This window comes from Dromiciops gliroides, chromosome X, assembly GCF_019393635.1.
Source record: "Dromiciops gliroides isolate mDroGli1 chromosome X, mDroGli1.pri, whole genome shotgun sequence".
In the NCBI taxonomy this organism is placed as follows: domain Eukaryota; kingdom Metazoa; phylum Chordata; class Mammalia; order Microbiotheria; family Microbiotheriidae; genus Dromiciops; species Dromiciops gliroides.
The window spans coordinates 47,406,108-47,424,086 of NC_057867.1; the positions used below are offsets into that span (position 1 = coordinate 47,406,108).

Here is a 17,979-nt window from a genome sequence, read left to right on the forward strand (position 1 = left end):
AACATGTTGTTTACAAGAAACACCTGAAATGAAGATTCATCTAGAGTTAAAATAATGGACAAAAGTAAAGGTGTTTTTATGTATCAAATGAATTGTTCAATGGAGAAGCAATTGTGATCTCAGACAAAGCAACAGCAAAATCAGAATTAATAAAAAAGAGAGAAACAGAAACTGCATTATGCATAACTGTTTTATAGACAAGCATAGCATATAAATACTTAAAATAAAAGCTGAGTTAGAAGGAGAAATATACAGTACAACACAATACTTGGGGGGCCTCAGCATATCCCTTTCAGACTCATACAAAGCTAGTGGGGAAAAAAATAAAATTTTTGAAAGTTAGATATGATATACCTCTGTCATTAAATGAGAATACAAAGGAGTATACCCATTTCTGAGCTGTGCATGGTATCTTTACACAAGTTGCCATTTTGGGGCATAAAAACCTCAAAAACAAATGCAGAAAAGCAAAAATATTAAACACTTCCTTAATGACCATAAGGCAATGAAAATTGTATTCAATAAAAAGCTAGTGAAAGGATTAAAAATAATTGGAGACTAAATAACTTAATTCTTTTTATTTTATTTATTTTTTAAAGGGGCAATGGGGGTTAAGTGACTTGCCCAGGGTCACACAACTAGTCGAGTGTCTGAGGCTGGATTTGAACTCAGGTCCTCCTGAATCCAGGGCTGATGCTTTATCCACTGTGCCGCCTAGCTGCCCCCAAATAACTTAATTCTAAAGAATTGATGGGTCAACAACAAACCTTAGAAAAAAGATAATTTCATTAAAAATTATAACGAGACAAAATATCAAAAGCTTTGGGTTGCAATTAAAGTAGTTCTTAGGGGAGAGTTTATATCTCTAAGTACTTTCATCAATAAAAAAAGGAATAGATCAATGAACTGGGACTTCAATTTTTTAAAAATCCTTGAAAACCAACAAATTTTAAAATCCAAAGTAAACAGCAAAATAGAATTTCTTAAAATCAAAGAAGGGATTGACAAAACTAAGAATAAGAAAAAATCCTATTGCATTAATAAATAAAATTAGGAGATTAAATAGAAAGAACCCAATAAAATAGATAAACCTTTAGCTAATTGGATTTTTTTTAAAAAAGAGGAGACTAAAATACCAGTATCAAAGATGAAAAAAAGGGAAGCCACAAAAAATAAAAAAGAAATAAAGGAAATTATTAGAACCAGTTTTATCTACCATATGCCAATAAAACTGAAAAAAAAAGAAATAGATGAATATTTACAAATCCATAGATTACTCAAATTAACAGGAGAAATAGAGAATTTAACTAACTTAATCTCAGAAATGGAAATTGAACAGGCCATAAAGTTCCCATGGGGGAGGAGGGGACTGAGACTAGATGGATTTGCAAATTAATTCTATCAAACATTCAAAGAACAATTTATTCCAATGTTATATAAACTATTTGCAAAAATAGGAAAAGAGATGCTACCAAATCCTTTCTATGACACAAATATGGTCCTAATACCTAAACCAATGAGAGTCAAAAGAAAACTAAAGACCAATATCCCTAATGAACACTGATACAAACATTTTAAAGAAAATATCAGCAAAAGATCTACAGCAATCATCAAAAAGCTGATAAACTATGGCCTGGTCAGTTTATAGCAGGAAAATAGGTTTCATTCAATATTACAAAAACTATAAACAGACCATATTAAAAAAGGATAACGAAATCATATGATTACAGCAACATATATAGAATTTTAATTTTTTTTTTTTACAAAATACAACACTCATTTCTCTTAAAAAAACCCCAACAACTCAGGAATAAATGTAAATGGACCTTTTCATATATGATAAGTACTATTTACTTAAAACCAAGAGTTTGCATAATATGTAGTGGGGATAAACTGAAGCCTTTCTAATAATATCAGGGGTAAAGCAAGGAGTAAAGCATTATCAACCCTACTATTTGACACAGTGCTAGTATGTTAGCTATAGCAATGAGATAAGAAAAAGAAATCAAGTGAATAAGCACCCACAAAGAGGAAACACAACTATTGCTTTTGCAGATAATGTGATGGTTTGCTTAAAGATCCCCAGAGAGTCAACTAAAAAATAACTGAGGGGGGCAGCTAGGTGGCACAGTGGATAAAGCACCGGCCTTGGATTCAGGAGTACCTGAGTTCAAATCCAGCCTCAGACACTTGACACTTACTAGCTGTGTGACCCTGGGCAAGTCACTTAACCCCCATTGCCCAGCAAAAAAACCAAAAACAAACAAAAAAAAAACAACAAAAAAATAACTGAAACAATAATAACTTCAACAAATTTGCAAGATATAAAATAAATCCACACAAATCATCAGAATTTCTGTATACTACTAATAAAAGCCAGCAGGGAATAATAAATTCCATTTATAATAACTACAAAATATATAAAATAACTTGGAGTCTACATATGAAGACACAGAAACTCTGTGAATACAACTACAAGACATACTTTATGGAAACAGACCTAAAGAAATAAAGAAATATTAATTGCTCATAGGTAGTTTGAGCCAATATAATAAGAATAACAATACTATCAAAAGTCATTTACATATTTAGTGCCATACCAATCGATTTACCAAAAGATTAATTTAGAGTTAGAAATCCAGTCATTTGGATACCTCCCAGAAAGGAAGGAAGAGGAATGATATATTAAGCACCTACCTGTGCTTTTTTGATCAAATGTGCCATTTGATCCTCACAACAATGCTGGGAGTAGGTACTATTATTATCCCCATTATAGTGGAGGAAACTGAGGCAGACAGAGGTGAAGTGATTTGCCCAGGATCACATAGCTAGTAAGTATCTGAGGTTGGATTTGAGCTCAGGTCTTCTTGACTCCAGGCTCAGTGTTTTATTCATTACACTACCTTTGTTAAGTCATTGTTCAGTAGTGTCTGACTCTTGATGACCCCATTTAGGGTTTTCTTGGAATCTTGAACTCTTGGAATAGCATTTTGTTTCATTTTGGTTCTTTTGTTCATGGTACAGTAGTCATTATACATATATATCTTTTCTCTTCAGTGGTACCTCTTCGGTACCACTCCTATGGGCATCACATATATGGTACCATATGGGGTCACCACCCCACCTGTGGAGATGCTACTCACTGACATGTTTTTGAGATGTTCTGTAAAGTCATTTATACCAAAAGAATTTTTCTATCACTTTCCTAGGAGTCAGGGACCTTAAGAGTTTCTCTTTAGACACATCCCACATTCCACATCTCACTCATTCGCTCAGAACTTGTTTGTCCTCTTGCTAAGCTCATGTTGCAACCACTGTTTCTCTTCTCTGGTACCTGGGCAGCTTCCAACTCAAATGTCTATGGATCTCCGTCAAAGCTTGAAAGGCTGGGGCAGGCTGTGGGACCTTGACTCTGTCCTTGTGCATGCATCTGGACAAGCTTCGTGGATGGCCACTGTGCAGGTACTGACTCCCAGACTGTTGTTTGCAGTATTTTAATAGTATCTTAAATAGACTGGAAAGGGCAATTGAAGGTACCTAGTCCAGTATTTGTCATATTGGACATTTCTTGAGTTGTCATTTACATACACAAACGATCTGTCAGTTTGTCACAGATTAATATTTGTTTTGGTGCCAAAATAGTCTTTATAGACCCTTTTAGGTCAGGGCAGTCCACAGCTCTGGCTTACTTAGGTCTTTCTGGCTAAGCCTATGTCCTCAGTGAATACCGGGGTATGCTGGTAAATGTTTAACAACTCTCTCTGTGGAGGGAGGGGAGTACAGCAGACACCTTTTTCAAGTTTAATTTGCATTACTAACACTTTCTTAAGCCTAGACGATCACTGAAACAATAAATCAAGCCCTGATTTGTAGTTCGATTTCTGAGGTGTAAATGTTCACACTGAAAATTGAACAATTCGGCTCTCCAGCTGGTTTGAGTTGGCTCCAGCATGCCTCTGGGTACCATCTTTCTTAGACAAGTCTGAAAAAGTGCTTGTCAACCCAGAATAGGAACTGGGGTGGAAGCTGTTTCTCCCCCACCCCAAACCTAATCAATGTCATTGCTACTGTTTGACTGGGGACATAAAATAATTCAGGTTTATGTACGGATTCCAAGTGCGTGAGTCCAGGGTTTCACCTCACGTGCCCAAAGAGGTCAAAGCCAGGATCCTTAAGATCAATCATGTCACTGTCAGAGGCTGGCCAGTCCTGAAACTCCTTTGCTACCTATCCAGTCCAATCATCTTCCTCAGAGAGACTATCTTCCTGGAAAACGTTCCTAGACTGGGCTTATCTTTGCTCTTTGCAATGTATACATTATGTAATCTGTCTCCAGGGAAAGTTTCTCAGGAGAACTGGTCACCATTTGACAGACTGGTGAGATGGTTCTGTTTCTGGGTCTTCTCTCTGAGTCATACCACCATTAGAGTGGGGGAAATTTACCTTCCATGGACAAGTGGTAGGCAAGTGGGAGGGGAAACATCTTTGGCCTGTAGGGTGTAGACTCAGCATCACTCAAGCATATTTCTTCCAGGAAAAGTCTTTCTGTACCAGCCTATGTAGGGTGAAAGCCCAAACAATTTCTGTGCAGAGTTATCATTTCCATTCGTTAACTCTGCAAGTGTATTATCTCCAATGAAAGACTGTGAACTATTTCCAAGTACTGTAGCTTACTTGTTCTTTGTTTGTTTTTGGTTTTGTGGGGCAATGAGGGTTAAATGACTTGTCCAGGGTCACACAGCTAGTGTGAAGTGTCTGAGGTCGCATTTGAACTCAGGTTCTCCTGATTCCAGGGCTAGTGCTTTATCCACTGCGCCACCTAGCTGCCCTCAGCTTACTTGTTTTTTAAGTATTCTGAATATTCCAATGACTTTGTTCTTTCAAAGAGCATATCTTAAGTGGATGCTCCTGATCCCCCTCCCAAATATACTTGTATTTACAGTCCTCCCACATTCTCTACCTCTGATCTTCCTCCTTGTACTCATATATCAGTAGTCCCTCAGGAATTGTTGCTGTTGGTGTTGGTGTTGTTCAGTAATTTCATCGTTGTCTAGCTCTTTGTCACCCCATTTGGGGTTTTCTTGGCAAAGATACTGGAGTGGTTTGCCCTTTCCTTCTCCTGCTCATTTTACATATGAGGACACTGAGGCAAACAGGGTTGCCCAGAGTCACACAGCTAGTAAGTGTCTAAAGCTGGATTTGAACTCAGGAAGATGAGTCTTCCTGACTCCAGGCCCAATGTTCTGCCTACTGCAGAGCCACCTAGCTGCCCTACCCTTATGAATATTCACCTTCACAAATTGAAAATATTTTTCAAATACCATCTCCTTACCTTCACAGCAATGCTCCATGATTCGAGTATTTGCCAATAAAAAACAATACCATAATATACCAAGTAAAGGAATGAATTCTAACTGTGAAAATTAGAAACACTAATATATCATTTTCCTGCCATGGCAATCATTTATGATTAACTCTCTGACCATCACTACCCAATAGAAACTGGAACTGTTCACTCTTGGCTCCTCTCAGCTCTGGGAGGTGAACTTTTTGCCTTAACTAGCAACATTTCCTGTAATCTTGTCACTTTGCTTCCATGGGGGTACCCTTCTACTCCCACTCTTATAGCACCTTCTTTTTTTTTTTTTTAGTGAGGCAGTTGGGGTTAAGTGACTTGCCCAGGGTCACACAGCTAGTAAGTGTCAAGTGTCTGAGCCTGGATTTGAACTCAGGTACTCCTGACTCCAGGGCCGGTGCTCTATCCACTGTGCCACCTAGCTGCCCCTTATAGCACCTTCTTAATGTGTCTTCTGCCATTAGAATATAAACTCTTTGAAGACAGGGACCATTCTATTTGCCTTTCTAAGCATCCTCAGTGCTTAGCATATAACCTAACTCAAAGTAAGCACTCAATAAATGTGCAGCTTGTGCTCACTCTCACTTTCTTGCTCTCTCTCTCTCTCTCTCTCTCTCTCTCTCTCTCCCTCCCTCCCTCTCTCTCTGTCTCTCTGTCTCCCTCCCTCTGTCTCTGTCTCTCTTTCTCTCTCTCTCTCTCTCTCTCTCTTCCTCCCTCCCTCCCTCTCTCTCTCTGTATCAGTCTCTGTCTTTGTCTCTGTCTCTCTCTCAACTCCAGTTCCCAGCAGATTATGCCAATTATAAAACAAGTGGTGTTCTCTTAGGCATACATCAGAGCTAAAAATTCTTATAATAAAAATGCTTAACATGAATAATGCTTAAAATATAATGCTTGAACAACAATTCAGGAAATTCTGCTGAAAAGGAAGCCAAAACAACAACAACAACAACAAAAATAAAAATTTAACACAGTATTTAAACTCCCAAACAAAAAAAAAAGGAAAGAAAGATAAATTTCCCCTGACAAGATTCCCAACTTGTAACACAGTTCCACTAATTAGTTCATTTAAGCTTAGGGGGAATATAATGGCCCCTCAGGTCCACATGGCTCCTTCCTCTTTGGCTTTAGGGGCTTAATTCCAGATGAACAGTTATGAGTTCAATCACCATCACTGAGCCCCTAGTTAGGAAAATTCCTAATATTTAGGCAGAAGTTAATCTCTCTGCCTAACTTTACATTTATATCCTTCTCTACCATTTGAGGGAGAGACAAAATTCAGTTTACCGGAAATGTTTGGGTAACGAAACAGCAGACTATATTATAGTGTCTGTGGGTATATTACAGGCCCTGAGAGGGGAAATGGGGAAAGAGCTGACCTTTTCTCTGGCCTTCTTTTGCTTGAATTGTTTGCTCTGAGATTTCCATCGAATCCAAAGACTCTCCTCAATATCTTCCTTTTCTACCCCAGCTCAGCCTGCCTTTGCTGCTCTGTTGTGTGCTTCCTTTAACTCCACTTCCAGACCCTTGGAATTTCTATCTTATTCTAAGATAACTCCTTCCTTTTATCCAAATTCCTTTGTTGTCATTCAGTCATTCAGTCATCCGACTCTTCTTTACCCCATTTGGTTTTGGAGTGGTTTTTTGTTTTGTTTTGTTTTGTTTTTTTGCAAAGATACTGGAGTGGTTTGCCCTTTCCTTCTCCAGCTCATTTTTACAGATGAAGACATTGGGGCAAATAGGGTGAAGTGACTTGGCCAGGGTCACACAGCTAGCGTCTGAGGCCTGATTTGAACTTAGGTCTTCCTGACTCCAAGGACGGCTAGGTGGTACAATGGATAGAGCACTGGGCCTGGAGTCAGGAAGACCTGAATTCAAATCCACTTCAGACACTTACTAGCTGTGTGACCCTGGACAAGTCACTTCACCCTGTTTGCTTCAGTGTCCTCATGTGTAAATTGAGCTGGAGGAGGAAATAGCAAACCACTCCAGTATCTTGGCCAAGAAAACACCAAATGGGATCACAAAGAGACAGGACTGGACAACAAAGTTTCTCACTCCAGGCCCTGTGCTCTATCTACTGGAACGCAGCTTAGGGAGTGCTCAAGTGTTTCAGATAATGGCTCTGATGGATTCACAAAGGTTTACAAACCTGTTCACAGTTGGTTCTGATTGATTCCATCAAGAAGTATTCTTACCCAACCAAATAGTTGTGATAATCAATGGATCCCCAACCTTACAATGTAATAAAATGTCATGGTACTATAAGAAATTATTAAAGAGATAACTGTAGAGAATCCTGAGCAATATGAGCAGATATAGAGTAAAGTGAGCAGAAACAGAACATTTTTTCCATGACAACTTTGTAAAGAAGAATGACTTCAAAAGACTTAAGAACTCTGATCAATGCAGTAACCAACCATGTCTCCAGAGAATCCATTATTGAATCATGGTACCCACCTTCTGGCAGAGGAGTGATACATACAAAATGAAAAAAGGGCCAGACATTTTTGGACGTGACTTCTGCATGGATTCATTTTGCTTGACTATGGTTATTCGTTACAAGGAGTTTCTCTCAGTTTTTTATTGGGAGTGTGTGTGTGTGGGGGGGGGAGTGGAGTTAACAATAGAACAGAAGGAAGTTTAAAAGGATGCACAGATAAGCAGAACAGTTTTGAAAAGGTTTGAAATTTGTTGCTTAACTTTTTAAATATAAAAAGCAAGGGGTAGGGGCGGCTAGGTGGCGCAGTGGATAAAGCACCGGCTCTGGATTCAGGAGTTCCTGAGTTCAAATCCGGCCTCAGGCACTTAACACTTACTAGCTGTGTAACCCTGGGCAAGTCACTTAACCCCACTGCCCTGTAAAAAAAAAAAAAAAAAAAAAAAGCAAGGGGCAGCTAGGTGGTGCAGTGAATAAAGCACTGGTCCTGAATTCAGGAGGACCTGAGTTCAAATCTGACCTCAAACACTTGACAGGTACTAATTGTGTGACCCTGAGCAAGTCACTTAACCCTCATTGCCCTACCATAAATAAATGAATGAACGAATGGATAAATAAATAATAAATGAATGAATGAGTAAATAAATATAAAAGCAACAATATGAAATAGATTCATAGTTTCATATGTATTTAGTATTCTGCTCTGGAAATGCTCTTTTTTGGTGTCTAAGGTCAAAAACCTATGGGCAAAAAAAATGTCTACTATGTGTGGAGCACTGGATAGGCACTGGAGGAGATGTGTTTTGAAGACAATCTCTATCATAGGCGTGTACAGAGTATGGTATAGGTGAGTCACCCTGGGGTGAGTTCATTGATCCTAAGGAGCTTACTTTCTCATGGGGAAGGGGAGAGGTTGTAATACAACAGGTACACAGGCATGCAGAATCTCAACTAGCATAAGGAAGAATATAAGTAACTTGGGGGGGGGGAGACAAGACTTACATATGCAAAACAATGAAAGACCAACATTAGTCAATATATAATTGAGTGCATATAATAAGTATCAGCTTTCTTTTTTGTGAGTGAATTTTTACTAGAAATAGTTTAAATATAATATATACTGTAGCATAAATAGATAACTTATTTCTAGCCAAGCATTTGACAAATTTTCTTATCATATCTCGGTGGATAAGCTCACCATTGAGTTGCCTCTGGTGCAGATCGCTTCTACATATATTCCGTCCAAATCTCAAAGTGATACAGTCAGTCCTTCAAGACTACAAGATCCAGATAACTTGCCATTCTGCATCTGTAGCAAAATATATAAATCGGGGGCTTTATTGCTGAAGACACAACTTGTTTCAAAGGTACTGGGAAGGGAAGAGTCCCTAGTTAGAACAGAACAGAAGGTATGACTGGGAAGCAGAGTTCAGGTCTCTTCAATTAATACCCCCAACTCCCTAGCTACTTTGGGGTCTCTTGGCTAGATGTTGTGAGGGTCCAAGAGACTGCTCACTCACAAGAATTTAGAAAGTAATTTCAAGAGGAAGAGAATGCTAATAAATGGAAGAGGTATATGCTTGGAAGGGGGGAGGGGATCAGGAAAAGCCTTATGGAGAAGGTAAACTGTATTGTGAAGATAGTATACAAGTATAAGAGTGCAAGTATAGACCACAAAGGGCTGGGGGGGGGCAATGTTATGAATCAACAGTAGGACTTGCAAGTGGAAAAAGAGCTAATGCAATCTTTTTTTTTTTTTTTTGGCGGGGCAATAAGGGTTAAGTGACTTGACTTGCCCAGGGTCACACAGCTAGTGTCAAGTGTCTGAGGCTGGATTTGAACTCAGGCCCTCCTGAATCCAGGGCCGGTGCTCTATCCACTGCACCACCTAGCTGCCCTGAGCTAATGTAATCTTGGGCTGCATTAAGAATAACACAGTCGGGGCAGCTAGATGGCTGGGAGGACCTGAGTTCAGATCTCATCTCAGACACTTATTAGCTGTGTTTCTGATGTGGGGTTGGATTTAATTGATCAAATTGATCATGAGGTGTCCCAAAGAATTACAAGACTCAGTGACTCAGTTTCCCAAGTTTTATTGAAAGACTGCTGACCACAGAGAGATTACCATGGAGCTAGGTGTCTCAAATAAAGGGATGAAAATGGTTATGTTTATAGTACGAAAAAGTTATCTCCTCATTATCTTAATCTCCTCCTTGTGGGAGGTACAGGGGAGGCCCTATCCTCATTTGGAGTTCCTGGGGGCTTAAGCCAACCCCCGAGGAGGCGGCTACCTTTTTCCTTGGAGGTGTGTTTTTGGGGTTTACACTTCATAAGGTGACCCTAAGGATACATTTGGCCTTCTCTGTGCATGTTAATAAAGAATTGCTTAAACTTGTCAGACCCAGAGGGTCTCTGTGTTTATGATATCTCTATACTTAAGATCTTGTTTCTATCTTTCTTTTTTTTTTGTGAGGCAATTGGGGTTAAGTGACTTGTCCAGGGTCACACAGCTAGTAAGTGTTAAGTGTCTGAGGCCGGATTTGAACTCAGGTCCTCTTGAATCCAGGGCCGGTGCTCTATCCACTGCGCCACCTAGCTGCCCCAAGATCTGGTTTCTAGATGTCCTGTCAACTAGGAATATTAATGGCTATTCATGGTCAATGGTCCCTAGTTACTGTCTCTGTTGATGGTGTTGGTTGATAGGGACTTGAATCCTCTAGGTTACTGTAAGAACACAAACCTTAGTTTCTCTGTTAACCCTTTTAGGTACTATGAATAAGGACTCAAGCCTCAGTTTATCTGTTAACCTTTTTTACCTCCACCATCAATTCTGGGCAAGTCACTTAACCCCAAATGCCTTAAATATCCAGGGCCATCTCCAGTTGTCCTGATATCCATCTTGCCACTGAACCCAGATGGCTTTGGAGGAGAGAGTGAGGTTGGTAACTTTGCACAGCCCTCCCTCATTTAAATCCAATTCATCGAAAGTCATGACATCATGGTCTTCCTCTTCCTATATTTGAAGGGATGTCATGTCAAGGAGTATCTAGGTCTTTTCTATTTGGCTCCAGGGGGTTGAACCAAGAGCAATGGGTAGAAGGTGAAGGGGCAAATTTAAGCTTTAATGTGAGGGAAAACTTCCTACTAATTAGATCTGTCTCAGGAGATGGGAGTGGAGAGGGGGTGTGTAAAGGGGTTCTTCCTTGGAGGTTGGACAACCATTTATCAAGTATTTCACAGTTGGGGGTTCCTTTTGTTTTCTGAGTTGGACAAGATGGCTGCCAAAGTCCCTTCCAAATTGCAAATTGTGAATTCTAAGAGGAGGTGCAAAGACAAAGGACTGTGGACCGTGTATCTTATCAGGGACAATAGGTTTACCCCATTCCCTGGATTTATTCCATTCTGTATTTTAGGTTGTGGTCCAGAGATCCAAATCCCATCTCCTGCACCATCTTCTTAACCAGTTTTTAATTTCCCCAATCTGCCTCTTTGCTGAAGGCCTCGCCTTTAGGAGAACTCAGTGATGAAAATACCACTCCTGACATTTTCAATGTCTTACCTAAGATTCTGTATTCTTAAGCCATGCTTTCTGGATCCCTGGTGACAGTATCATTTATGCCCCATCCCTCAGGATGTTTCTCCTCCAATTTAATAAACTCAGCAAACATTTATTAAGTAAGCACTTACCTTGTTCTGGTCCCCGTGGAAACAAAGATAAACATGAAAGTAGCCTGGGACAAGACTTAGGAGAAATTGTGGGAAGATGGCGGAATAAGTCGGGAAGTTGCCCGTCTCTCCCCAATTCCTGCCCAATAACTTTAGATAACACCCCCCGAAATGAATCTTAGTGTGGCAGAAATAATGTAAAGTCGGGGTAAAGCAGGAGTTGAATCTGAGAGAATTTGGGAGGACGTTGGGAAAGCTCTGACTTCTCCAGGAGGAGGTCTGACGCTTGGGGGCAGATTCCACCAAATGAACAAACAGGGAGGCCTGGGGGCAGCTGTGTGGGATGCAGCCTCAGCTTCCAGAGCTTTCACCCCAGGGATTGGGGGGGGCGTGGCGATGGATGGGGGAGGCCCCTCAAACTGACCAGACACGGTTCTAAGCTGCAGGGAGGAGGAGTGAGCATGCGCTGGGAGTGTGTAGGCGGGGGCGCAGGCTGCTCTCCCAGGAGAGCAGAATCCCTGGTTTTCGTTCTGGGGCAAAGGGCGAGCTGACGCTTTCCAGTAGGACCACAGGGAGCAAAAGTACTTGAGGTGGTGGCCCCGGGCTACTCAGGGGCAGAGAGGAGTACCTAAAGTCACTCAGTTATTAAGGCATGAGCCAGAAGAGCAGTACTCACACTGGGCCTTGAATTTTAAGGGCACTGGAACCCCCCCCCCAAAAAAACCCTTAGAAAACAACAGCACGGGAAAAATCTGAAACCTGAGACGTTATCTCCCACAGCCCAGGAGCAGACCCCAACCCTAACATATAGCCAACAGCCACAAAATGGGCCATTAAATAAAGTAAAAAGATGAGTCAACTACAGAGCAAGAACCCTCCCCTTAGCAGCCCACAGCCACTACCACCACCACCATAGATAGCTACTCTGTTGATAGAGAAGATCAGGGTTCAAACTCAGAAGAAGACAATGTAGTCACAGTAACTACTTATAAAGCTTCAAAGAAAAATGTAAAATGGTCAAAGCCCAAAAAACAGTTCTTAGAGGAGCTTAAAAAGGACTTTAAAAATCAAATATGAGAGGTTGAGGAAAAATTAGGGGGAAAATAGGAGTAATGTAAGAAAATCATGAAAAGAAAGGGAAGCTAATGAATTCATAAGACATAAAACAAAATCAAATGAATGACAAAATAGAAGAGAATATGAAATATCTCATTAGAAAAATAACTAACCTGGAAAACATCAAGAAGAGACAATATAAGAACTGTTGGACTACCTGGAAGTTATGATCAAAAAGAGTCTAGACACTAAACTTCAAGAAAATATTAAGGAAAATTGCCCTGAAGTTTTAGAACTAGAGGGAAAAATAGAAATTGAAAAAAAAAATCCATAGAAAGAGATCCCAAAATGAAAACTCACAGACACATTATGGCTTAGTTTCAAAGGTCCCAGGTCAAGAAGAAAATGTTACAAGCAACTAAAAAGAAACAATATAAATGTTGTGGAGCTGCAGTCAGGATAACACAAAATTTAGCAGCTTCAACTTTAAAAGATGGAAGGACATGGGATAGGATATTCCAAAGAGCAAAGGAGCTGGATTTGTAACCAAAAATAATTTACCCCTCAAAAGCTGAGTGTAATCCAAGGGAAGAATGGATATTTAATGAATTAAAGGACTTTCAGGTATTCTTGAGGAAAAGACCAGAACTGAACAGAAAATTTGACCTACAAGATTCGGGAGAAACATAAGAAGGTAAACATGAAAGACTAATGATAAGGGATTTAATAAGGTTAAACTGTGTACTTCTTAGGTGGGAAAATGTTATTTATAATTCTTAAGAATGTTATCATTTCTAGGGTAGTTTGAAAGAGCATACATAGAGAGACTTGGAGTTGAGTTGATTATGATGGTATGATTCTAAAAATTAAATTGGAAAAAAATTTTAATGAAATTAGGTAGGGAGATGTAAAATGGAGCAAATGATCTCATATGAAAGAATTGTAAACAGAAGAACTGTTACAGTGGAGGGGAGGAGGGGGTGTAGGGCTGGTAATGCTAGAACCTTATTCTCATCAGAACTGGGTTAAAAAGGGAATAACATACATCTAGCAGGGTATAAAAGTCTTCTTAGTTTACAGAGAAATAAGAGGGCAAGGAGATAGGATAAGGGAGGGACTTTCAGAAGGGTGTGCAATTAAATTAAGGAGGCAGTGGTCAGAAGTAACAGATTTCTGAGGAAGGATAGGGTAAGAAGAGAGAGAAGAATAAACAGTGAGAAAAATAGGATAGAGGGAAATATACAATGAATAATTATAACTTTTAGTGTGAATCAGATGACCTCTCCAATAAAACAGAGGCAGATAACAGAATGGATCAAAAACTAGAACCTGACAATACGTTGTTTATAAAAAATATATTTAAAAATGAGAGATGCATAGAATAAAAATAAAGGGCTGGAATAGAATTTATTTTACTCCAGCAATGTAAAAAAAAGCAAATTTTATACAAATAAAACCAATGTAGCCAAGATTAGAAGGAAAGCAGAAAATTGGGGGGAAATTTATAGACAGTTTATTGGATAAAGGCCTCATCTCAAATATATAGATCACTTTGTCAAATTTATAAGAATATGAGTCATTCCCCAATTGATGATAAATGGGAAAAGGGTATGAACAGGTGGTTTTTGGAAGAAAAACAAAAACAAAAACAAAGATATAGACACACACATGTACATGTATGCATATATGTGCACATGTATGTGAATGCACACATATATTTATACACATACATTTGTGTGCGTGTATATATAGTCATATGAAAATGTCCTAAATCATTGTTGATTGAAGAGCTGCAAATTAAAACAATACCATCTAACGCCTATCAGATTGACTAAAATAAAAGAAGAGGAAAATGACAAATGTTGGAGGGGATGTGAAAAAATTGGGACGCTAATACACTGTTGGCGGGACTCTGAACTGATTCAACCATTTTGAAGAGCAATCTGGAATTATGTCTAAAGAATTATAAAATCGTGTATATACCCTTCGACCCAGCAATACTACTATTGGGTCTGTTTCCCAAGGTGATCAAGGAAAAAGGAAAAAAAAACCATCCCTTTATGTTTTAAATATTTGTAGCAGCTTTCTTTGTGGTGACAAAGAACTGGAAATTGAGGAGATGCCCATCAACTGGGGAATCATGGAACAAGTTGCGGGTATATGATGGTGATGGAATACTACAGTGTTCTAAGAATTGATGAGCAGGTGGATTTTAGGGAAACATGGAAAGGCTTGCACGAAATAATGCAGAGTGAAATGAGCAGAGAACCAAGAGAATGTTGTGTATGGTAACAGCAATATTGTTTGAAGAGTAAATGTGAATGACTAAGAGTATATGAAATATCTCATTAGAAAAATAATTAACCTGGAAAACAGATCAAGGAGAGACAATATAAAAACTGTTGGACTACCTAGAAGTTATGATCAAAAAGAGTCTAGACACTAAACACACACACACACACACACACACACACACATCTGTCAAATGTTGGCCTTCTCTAGTGCAGGATTGGGAGGGAAAGAGGGAGACACTGCTTGTAACTCCAACTGTAACAAAACTTTTTTTAAAAAAGAAAGAAACAAGTCTAGTTCTGGAGGAGTAAGCTTTACAATATAATTGGAGGAGGGAGCAGTACAGAAATAACAATTGTAATGGGACTAGCTCCTTCTCACTTTATGTCAACAAGGAGCCTGGGGTACATGGTGGGAGACTGGCTAACAAGCCCAGTCCTTAGAAGCGTGGGCAGAATACTCAGCTAGTGCAATTCCCACGTGGACTTTGGTCCATGTAAGTGGTTCTAGTCTGCTAATGAATAGAAACCCCTTTGATTGGCTACAGCTGTATCGCTGGCTCTAGGGGGTGCATTCAAAAGGCACTGGTGCACCTTATCTCTCTCTCTGCTTTTGATCTGGGTGAGAGACAGTGACCCCAGAGGAGAGGCCCGGGACCATCCCCATGTGAAGTTCTTGGACAAGGTATTTGTCCTTTTGTTTTAGGTGAAGGAGATGAGAGGTTATAAACCTTGTGAGTTTCAAGAGATCAGTAGAAAAAAGCCACTTGGAAGCCTTGGAGTCGAGACTATGCCTGTATTTGCAGGCAGTAGGTCTGATGTTGAGGAGATCCATGCTATGTGGAAAGTTCATGGAGGTGAGTTCATTCTCCCAAGAGAGGGAGAAAGGACCCCCTCTCCCAAGGCATGAGGGACAAATGTTTGAACTTCTGCTTTGCTAAATCTTTGAAATAAATGGTCTTTTGCCAAAGCGAACGCTGCTAATTGGCTAAATAGAGGTAGGGCAATGGTCACTAGTGGCTAACTTGGGGGGAAACACATTAAATGGAGTCTAGAGCTGATAACATTAGCAAAAGACACCCCAACACCTCAGGGACACCCATAGAATCCTGAGGGGAGACAGAGCAAGCTTTGCTCTGGAAAAGTGAGTCCAGAGCACTTGATACATGATGGTACAATGAAGGGTGACAAAGAGAAAAGGAGAAGGCCAAGCAAAGTGCTAGGACCAGCTGGAGGAGATGGGGAAAGTTCCTCTGTCCATGTCCTCCCCAAAGAGGCAGCTAGGTGGCACAGTGCTGGACTTGGAGCCAGGAATACTACAATTCAAATCCTGCCTCAGACACAACCAGCTCACGGCCCCTCTCAGCCTCAGTTTCCTCACCTGGAAAATGGGCATAATATTTGCTCAAAGCCATTCTTTTTTTTCTTCTCATTTTATCTAAATTTAGGGGTTTGGGGTGGGGAGGCAATGAGGGTTAAGTGACTTGGCCAGGGTCACACAACTGGTAAGTTTCAAGTGTCTGAGGTCACATTTGAACTCAGGTCCTCCTGAATCCAGGGCTGGTACTTCATCCACTGCACCACCTAGCTGCCCCAAAATGGGCACAAGAATAACCCCTTCACTGTGTTGTGATGAGGATCCAATAAGATAATGTACAAGGATGGTGCTTTTGCAGACCTTCAAGCAGTATTTAGTCACCCCTTCCACATTGTGGGTGTAGGGGCACAGTGCCCTTGCCATCTGCAAAATCCATGGAAAAGTTTTTGGGTCTCCCATCATACCAGAGAAGAAGCCTGAATTATGATGGTATTAAAAGATAAAATATGTTGATATTATATAATACTATACATATATTTTATGCATTTCTGAGTTTCTAAACTTCTTCTGTGTTGTCTGTGGCTTGTGCAAAACCAAAAAAATTCCCATTTAATTTCTTACGCCAACATGAGATATAGCAAAACCCCAATAGGGAAAGTCTCAATGTAGAAAGGATAACTGTGGCTAGGCCTAGACAGCCTGTGGCTTAATCGGCACAGGAAACTCCAGGGTGAAGAAACTCCCTCTACCAACTCAGGCTTGTACCTTCTCGGGGAACTTACAGTCTTACGGAGTTGTCTGGAGCACTGAGAGAGGTTAAGCAACTTGCCCAGGGTCTCACAGCCAGTATGTGTCAAAGATCAGGATTTGAACCCAGGGCTTCCTGACTTGAAGGTCAGTTCTCTATCCACTACTCCATAATACCTATCATAAATATATGCTACCGGGGCAGCTAGGTGGTACAGTGGATAAAGTACTGGTCCTGGATTCAGGAGGACCTGAGTTCAAATCCAGCTTCAGACACTTGACACTAGCTGTGTGACCCTGGGCAAGTCACTTAACCCTCATTGCCCCCCCCCCAAAAAAAAGAACTATATTTTTAAAAATAAGTTTATGCTACCTAAGTCATAGCATAATTTAATGATAGCAAAACATTTGCCAGATTTTCTCTTAATGTCCTCATGTAGATTCCCTCACAGTGTTGCCTCCAGCCCTTATTTCCTCTATGTACGCTTGGTCCAATCCAAGGCTTTGGGTTTTAATCTTTCCTTTCTTTGGTATCATGTCTCCCTTCTCTATAAGATAATATGTTAGAGGACATATAATTATGATGAGGCAGCTAGTTGACATGGTACACAGAGTGCTAGACTTAGAGTCAGAAAGACCAGAGTTCAAATTCAGCCTCAGGCATTTCCTAGCTGTGTGACCTTGGACAAATCACTTAACCTCAGTTGGCCTCAGTTTCCTTAACTATAAGATTGGGAGTTGTTGTGAGGATTAAATGAGATGCTATTTATAAAGCACTTAGCACAAGGGCCTGGTACATAGTAGGTACCTCATAAATGCTTATTTTCCCTAGCTAGCATTTACATAGTTCCTACTATGTGCCAGACCCTGTGCTAAGTTCTTTACAAACATTATCTCATTTAATCTTCATAGCAACCTGCAAAGTAGGTGCTGTTATCATCCAAATTTTATAGTTAAGGAAACTGAGGCCAACTGAGGGTAAGTGACCAGTCCAAGGTCATACAGCTAACAAAATACCTGAGGCTGAATTTGAACTCAGGTCTTTCTGACACCAAGTCCAGGGCTCTATCCACTTCAATGCCACCTTGTTGTCTCTCTGCGTCTCAAT

At 40.1% G+C, this 17,979-nt stretch overlaps 1 long non-coding RNA gene across 1 annotated transcript in view; it reads right to left on the bottom strand.

Moving 5' to 3' along the window:
- Positions 1-12,227, bottom strand: part of LOC122733696 — a 55,228-nt gene extending 43,001 nt beyond the window's left edge. Inside the window, exons 1-2 of the long non-coding RNA XR_006353944.1 lie at positions 11,481-12,227; positions 8,992-9,102 (exon numbers count right to left, since the gene is read on the bottom strand). This is a non-coding gene — a long non-coding RNA (uncharacterized LOC122733696). The remainder of the gene's footprint in view (positions 1-8,991; positions 9,103-11,480) is intronic.
- Between the last annotated feature and the right edge of the window lie 5,752 nt (positions 12,228-17,979).